Raw genomic sequence first — 6,869 nt, forward strand, 5'->3', positions numbered from 1 at the left:
AAAATCAGACAGTAATCTAAAATCTTTGCTAAAATGTGTAACGATATAACACAATAATTACATACACTCAGTGTAATGGATCGGGAGGATTATTTGAAAAACTAAGGCTACATTATCAGATGGGACCATCCTGACAGACCCAATACCGTCAGTGATTGGAAAGACGTGTTTGCCATCAGTTGAATGGCCGGACATTATTGAAAAACCGAGTGTCTACAGTAAGGAGAAGCTGAGGGTGTATAAATCATTAAATGCATATAACTATCTCCTAAATGGTCATGTCCAATACTTACAATAGGCCTACAATGACGTGGTGAGTTTTGTGTTTGCCGAACCGACATTTTACCGAGCCAGCGCCCGCCCATGTCACAAGGCAAAGATGTATTGCAAACGTGCTAATTACCAACCATTTCGTTTGAAAATTCTAAAACAATGTTTTTTAATACTTAAAAATAACATTTGATAAATGAACCTCACCTTTTTCAGTAGCCATAAGTGTCTAGATTTGAACAAAATCTAGTTTGTTTCTTACCGGGGCTTTTACTGCCTGAAATATCCAATTTTGTTTACCATGCTCGTAATGCTGGGCCTTACACAGTAGTAGCCTAGTAGCTAGTAATCAAGGATTTGGTTTAGCTCTTCGAGTCACAGTCAAATTAAAATTTTGGTAGGCTACATAGCTTATTTAGATACACTTATGGTGTGGGCGCTTGCGTTTTTTTAGGAATCCATGAGTCTTGGTTTGTATAGAAATGAATAAGTGACATACATGTAAAGAGGTTGGAAATACAGGACGATTGGTAGGCTAATATGTGAGGTTCCGATACAAGGCTTGGGTTATCGTGAGTCAAACGAACAACTACGTTCTCCCTGGAAACTGTAGCCTAGGCCTACTTATTTCAAATTTAACCGATGACTTTTTCGGTTCTGGCACCCGACAGCACAGCAAGATGAGACCATGATAACCTTTAGCCTCCCGAATATGACTGTTCGTCATATTCCTTAGCTTCCCAGCTGAGGTGATACATACACCTTAGCTTCCCAGCTGAGGTGATGGTTTGTTTTGCCTCCAGTGAACGTAATGACGTAGGCTCAGAAGGTACCTATACATTAGCCTACATAAACAGAATATAGGAACAGGAAAATGTCTGTGACAATATCCTGGGCAATATCCTAACAGCTAGTGCTATTTTACACAGTAAAATCCCTATTTGAAAGCCTGATCACCAGTTGCCAGTTTGTATGGCTAACTATTTTGCCTAGACTGCAATGAAAAAGCTTCGTATTTTTGGGTGGCAAAGCTGATCTACAAACCACAAAAAGGGGCAAACATGTACATGCTGAAGGGCAAAGGGAATATCACAATGTTTTACTCTGGCCTTTTTTGGCTATGTATTGGCAGACAGCCCTAACTTACCGTTGTCGTTGACACACCCGCTCGCTTGACTGCCGGTGCAAACAAGTACAGTAGCCTGTGCTTTGACACTCCGTGCGTGTAGGCCTGTAGCGTGCATGTCAGATAACCCTTCGCCCTCCCCCTCTGTTTTTCAGCAAATCATATGACGATGTTTCTTGTACTGTTGTGCTGGCTGTCGGAATGATCAGCAGCAGAAATAAGTTCGCCAACATATTGGTGGGGACAATTTTGTCATCTTAAAATATTGATTAGGACTAGTCCTTAGCATCCCACTCTAAATCTACGCCCATGAATAGTGCATCATAACTAAAAACAATAGTGGAAATACTGAAACAAGAAAGGAGCTATGGAAGAAGTATCTCACCTCAAAGCTCCGCTGCAGGACGCATAGCATGCAACATCAGTTTTAAAACCCCTTAACTGCTAGCACAGTTGGCTATAGAGCCCCCAAATGGACATTGTGGAAATGTATTGTTACTAAGGTGGAAATTTCTTTGAGCTATTGAATTTCCTTGCAATAGTTTTGTATTCCCTCACAAAATCAAAAGTATCAAGTCATGCAAGCTATAGCGAGAAGCACTATTTCAAAATAGAAATAATTTAAAAAAGATGGAGAAGATAATAAAACAGGAACTGTGCATGAAAAAAACTATGACATATGCCAGGCGACTTCCTGTCATAGCCTCCCCTCCAACTTAGAGCTGTGGTCTCAGTTGTTGGTCCCTCATAGTTTCACGATGCAGTATCATAACAGCTCTAGTGCAAACATTACCAGCAACTCTTTGGGAAACCAAATTGGCAGTACCGTAATGGGTCTGTGTTTTGCTTTGGGCATTCCTGGAAATATAATGACTGTTTTTTTCATATTGCGCCACTGTAAGAAGGACAACTTCTCTCTGCATCTCATGCTTAATCTGGCAGCCTCCGACATACTTTTACTGATGACTGTACCACTGTGGATCTACAACCTTCTGAATGGCTGGACACTTGGCTCTGCTTTCTGTAAAGTCCTCTTTACTGTTGGTTTTATCGGTGTAAACTCCAGCGTGTTTACTGTAACTCTGATGAGCGTCCAAAGGTACGTGGTGGTTCTGCACCGAGACCAGTGGGCCAAGCTGGGAAGGAAAGGAGAGAGGACTCTTCTGCTGTGCGTTTGGGTGCTGGCGTGTGTCCTATCAATCCAAAATGTCCTCACAGCAGACACCATGAAAAAAGAATCCAAACTGAAATGCAGTCGACTGATCCGATCAGTTGAAGAGAGACTAGCAATTCTAGTGCTCGAGTTTCTTCTGGTGTTTGTTGTTCCATTTTCTATCATAGTCCTATGTTATTGTCGCCTTCATACAAAAGTCCTCAAGTCAGTTTTCGTGAGAAAACTGAGACTGACCAAACTCATGACAAGAATTGTGGTGATTTTCCTCATCTTTTCATGCCCAATTAATCTCTTGTATCCAGTGGAAATTGTATCACTTTCCCTTAAAACATTTAATCCACATGTCTCTGAGAATTTGCACAAATTTTATTTGTCATGCATCAATGCTGCAAGTGGTCTTATTTACATCAACAGCTGTGTGAACCCTTTACTCTATGCGTTTGCTTTCAAGAAGCTTTTTGAAGGTACATAGAAGTCTAATGGAGTAGTTGGCACAGTCTAAAAATGTTTATGTTCAAATGATTTAAGCATAAATATTGAAGCAGTGTCAATCATCAAATGTTTAGATGATAAATAGCTTTTGCTTTTTCATCAAAGTTCAAAATCCCTGTGCACAGCCCTTCATTTTCCAGGTGCTGATGATGTGCAGTAGAACTATTGAAACCTCAAAAACTATACTGTATCGCACACTGGAGGATATATTTTTGCTGTTTTTATTTGTGTGAACGCGTTTCGCAGTTTGCTTCTTCAGGTTCACAAGCTTTTGCTTTTTGTCTAGACTGATATGTTTTTCAATAACCCTGTAATCGTATTGTAGATCATGACAAAGTGTAAGACCATAAACATTCAGTCAAAAATCCCACACACCATGAATCATACATTCATCAGACATTTCACATGTACCAGGTTATAAAAAATGGTTTCCCATTCTTCTGAAAACCTTACTTTTTTCATTTTATTGTTGAGGAAAATCTCTGCTAAAGTGTATGTGTTTTTATACATGTTTGGTCATTTCTGGTCTTAATAAAAATAAAATAAAAAATGAGCAAATGACAAAATAGTATTTCCCTACATGAATACTCTTCTATTTACCATTTTCTGAAAAAAAGACAAATTGCAAAAAAATACTCCATACATCATGTGTGCCCAGAGTTTTAAACTTGCCTAACCATCCCTACAGTGCATGTGTGTGTTATCCAGAAATGTATTTAATGTATTTTGTTTTAAATGGTTTGACATATCTGCCCTCCTCTGTGAAGCTTGTTCTCTGGGTATAATTGTTAAAGTACTGTTGTGACAGTTTAGGCTACAACAAAGTTTGTGGAGACGCAACACATGAATAAACCATGAGACACAACACATGAATAAACCTTGCTGAATGAATGTTCTAAGAACATTATAGACAAGAGCGTAGGTTTAATTTGGGAAGTCGTGGAGACAAAACATTCGGTGTCAATTATAATTTACCTTTTGCAGTCAGTGTAGCGGCAGAGTGGGACACAAAATACAGTAATCACAACTTCTATTTAATATTGGGCTGTAATAGGTCATTGGTCATTAGAGAAATTCCATTGGCAAAAATTGGTCATTAGAGAATTAAAAGTGTGATTTAAAAGGAAAATCACATAAGGTAAGATAATGTCAGTATTCTCACATGGCTTTCTTTCATTTTTTTATTAGTTTATAGTTGAGAGACATTTCATGAGCATTGATCACCATTTTGTAACAATGGGTGGTATGGCCTGGCATTTAATGTTTAGCATGTCTCCTTTTAAAAGCCACTAGACACTATGCAGAAAAAGCTCTGCTTCTGAGGTGGCTTCAACTGTTCATTCGCATGTCTGCAACCCTATCTGTAGGAACCCTATCCACCCCTTTTCAGTGGTTTGAAAATAGCTATTTATTTTGACGTGGCTCCATGCCTACTGCTACAGGCTATAAACCGTTTTATTGCTAATGCAAACAACGGACTAGCTCAAAACTCCTCCAATTAGTATAATTTTGCACCCAAACCAGTCACAGTCACTAATTTGGTCAGTCTCAAATTTTTGTTAGCTAAGTGCATCTGTCCTTCCGCTATGAAGAAAGTTCTGAAAATAGAGGTGAAAATGGCACCTTTCCCACAATATTTTTTTGCAAAGAATTACAGCTCACAGAGGTGGCAAGAATGAGAATAACAATGTGTCAACCACAAACTTTTCAGCACCATGCGTATATGCACAAAAACAAACCTCAAACTTCACATTTTAGAGGCAGTGCAAGTTTCTTCTCAGACAACCTTAGCTTAAACAAACAACTTATTTTATTTTATTACATGGCATTTCACATTTGAAAAACACTCACAGCCTATACCATTGTAATTTTATCAAGTTTTTTGCCACTTGTGTCAATTTAATGACTGCCTAAACATCCGTGTAAGGTGAGTGGACGGGCAGTGTAAAACCGATTACGCCACCCAATTAAAGAGCTGGGACTCTACAGTGGGCATTACTTTGAAATGGCCACTTCAGTCACGCATTACGTGACGTGAAGCTGCGTGAAACTTTAGTACCACTTTCAGCCACTGTGCGTCGCTCTGCCACTGTACGTCGCTCTGTCAGCAGCCTGCCTGCCGCCCCTTCTGAAAAAGCAGGCTATCTTTAAACATAATTGTTGCCGAGAGGAATCCCAGCCTACGAATTCAATAACAAAATAAATCATGCATAATTAAAAATTACCTCGATTTAGGCTAGTTGGGTATGGCATAAGGCTTGGCTACACAGTGGTTAACGAAAATCGAAATCTGCTTTTGATAGCCTGCTGGTGCCGCTCCACAAAACAAAAAAATATCTTAATTTGCTGTCTACGTTATTGTCAGTGTTGGGGGTAACGCGTTACAAAGTACAATTCAAATTTCAGTAATTCGTTACAGTTACTAAATAACTGTAACGTCCATTCCTGCGTTACTCTTGATATCTTTAATATATTGACTTATTGTTTCCATAGGCATGCAGTGATTGCTTATTGAAAATATAGATTAGCCTAGACTAATTATTTCATTGTAGAGATATGCGCAGGATAGAGCAGGTATTCTATCCTTGCACCGCTCTCCCTCAAACAGGGGGTCGTTTCTAGAAAAGTTAACAACGACGTTGCTCAACCACCATGGTATGACGCAACTTGCGACCAAACAACGACAATGTTACACCTGTTTCCAGAAAGCATCGTACCTGTGTCGCAATTCGCTACCTCCGACGTTCAAACACCGTAGTTCCAACAACGTTGTTGATGATGCAGCGATACATATCATTGGTGGAAACAGTGGCAACATGTAATACCCCAACCCCCTAGACATTTTCTGTCACGGCCTATGTCGACATTTTTCTAATTTAAACCGAGTGATTAATGCTGACATTGTCATTGCCATCAGCAAAAACCTAAACCTATTGCAAGCATATAAAACAGTTAACTTAAGCCGACCAATATGAGTCATTTTTGTGTTAAATATCTATGTTGGAAAAAATATATAGCCTGGACGAATTTCTGGGTATCGCATACTTTATCAACTGTCTCGTGGCTTAACGGCAGCGCATCGGTGCACTGCGCGCTCGGCCGGAGTTCGCATCCTATCTCTTCTTTTCACCTCTGAGTAAGAGTAGGCCTACGGGACACACCAATAGGTTTTAACCATACAAATTTAGTTACTCTACATCGAGACACCAAGACATCAGTCAAAAACAATTGAATCTACTTGTCACACTAGTTCACCTGCAGGTAGCGAGACGCAAGAGGACAATCTCACATCATAAGAAAATCGAACCTACAAAGCTGGGATAACAAGTCACCCACTTTAGCCACTACACCATTTATCACTGTGCTGATTTGAAGAGTCTGTGAAGATTATAATTACTAGCCTATCAAAAAGCAAGGCAATACTCGAACATAAATAGCAAGAAAGAGCCAAGTAGGGGAGTCAGTCTCTTAATCAAAATTAAGCTACAGGATAGATCAATCATTAAGTCACGAGATAAACATTCACTTCGTAATTTTTAATTAGGTGGTTGTGATTTTTGGTTAGGCGCTCCGGACACCAACTGGAACTACCAAGGAACGACACAAGTGTGACTGCCCAGGGGCAGTAGTTCAAACGACCAAACTTTGCGTCCTTGTTTGCAATTTAGAGTTCGAACTACCTTTTCTAGAAACACCAAATCCAAGAACGATGGAGCGAACTACCAAGGTTGCAACGCAAGTTAGCAAATGACGCTTTCTAGACACGAGCCCCAGATCAGCTTGTAGGCCATTAGCCTCAAGCCTCAG

This window comes from Alosa alosa, chromosome 14 (assembly GCF_017589495.1).
Source record: "Alosa alosa isolate M-15738 ecotype Scorff River chromosome 14, AALO_Geno_1.1, whole genome shotgun sequence".
Lineage (NCBI taxonomy): Eukaryota > Metazoa > Chordata > Actinopteri > Clupeiformes > Clupeidae > Alosa > Alosa alosa.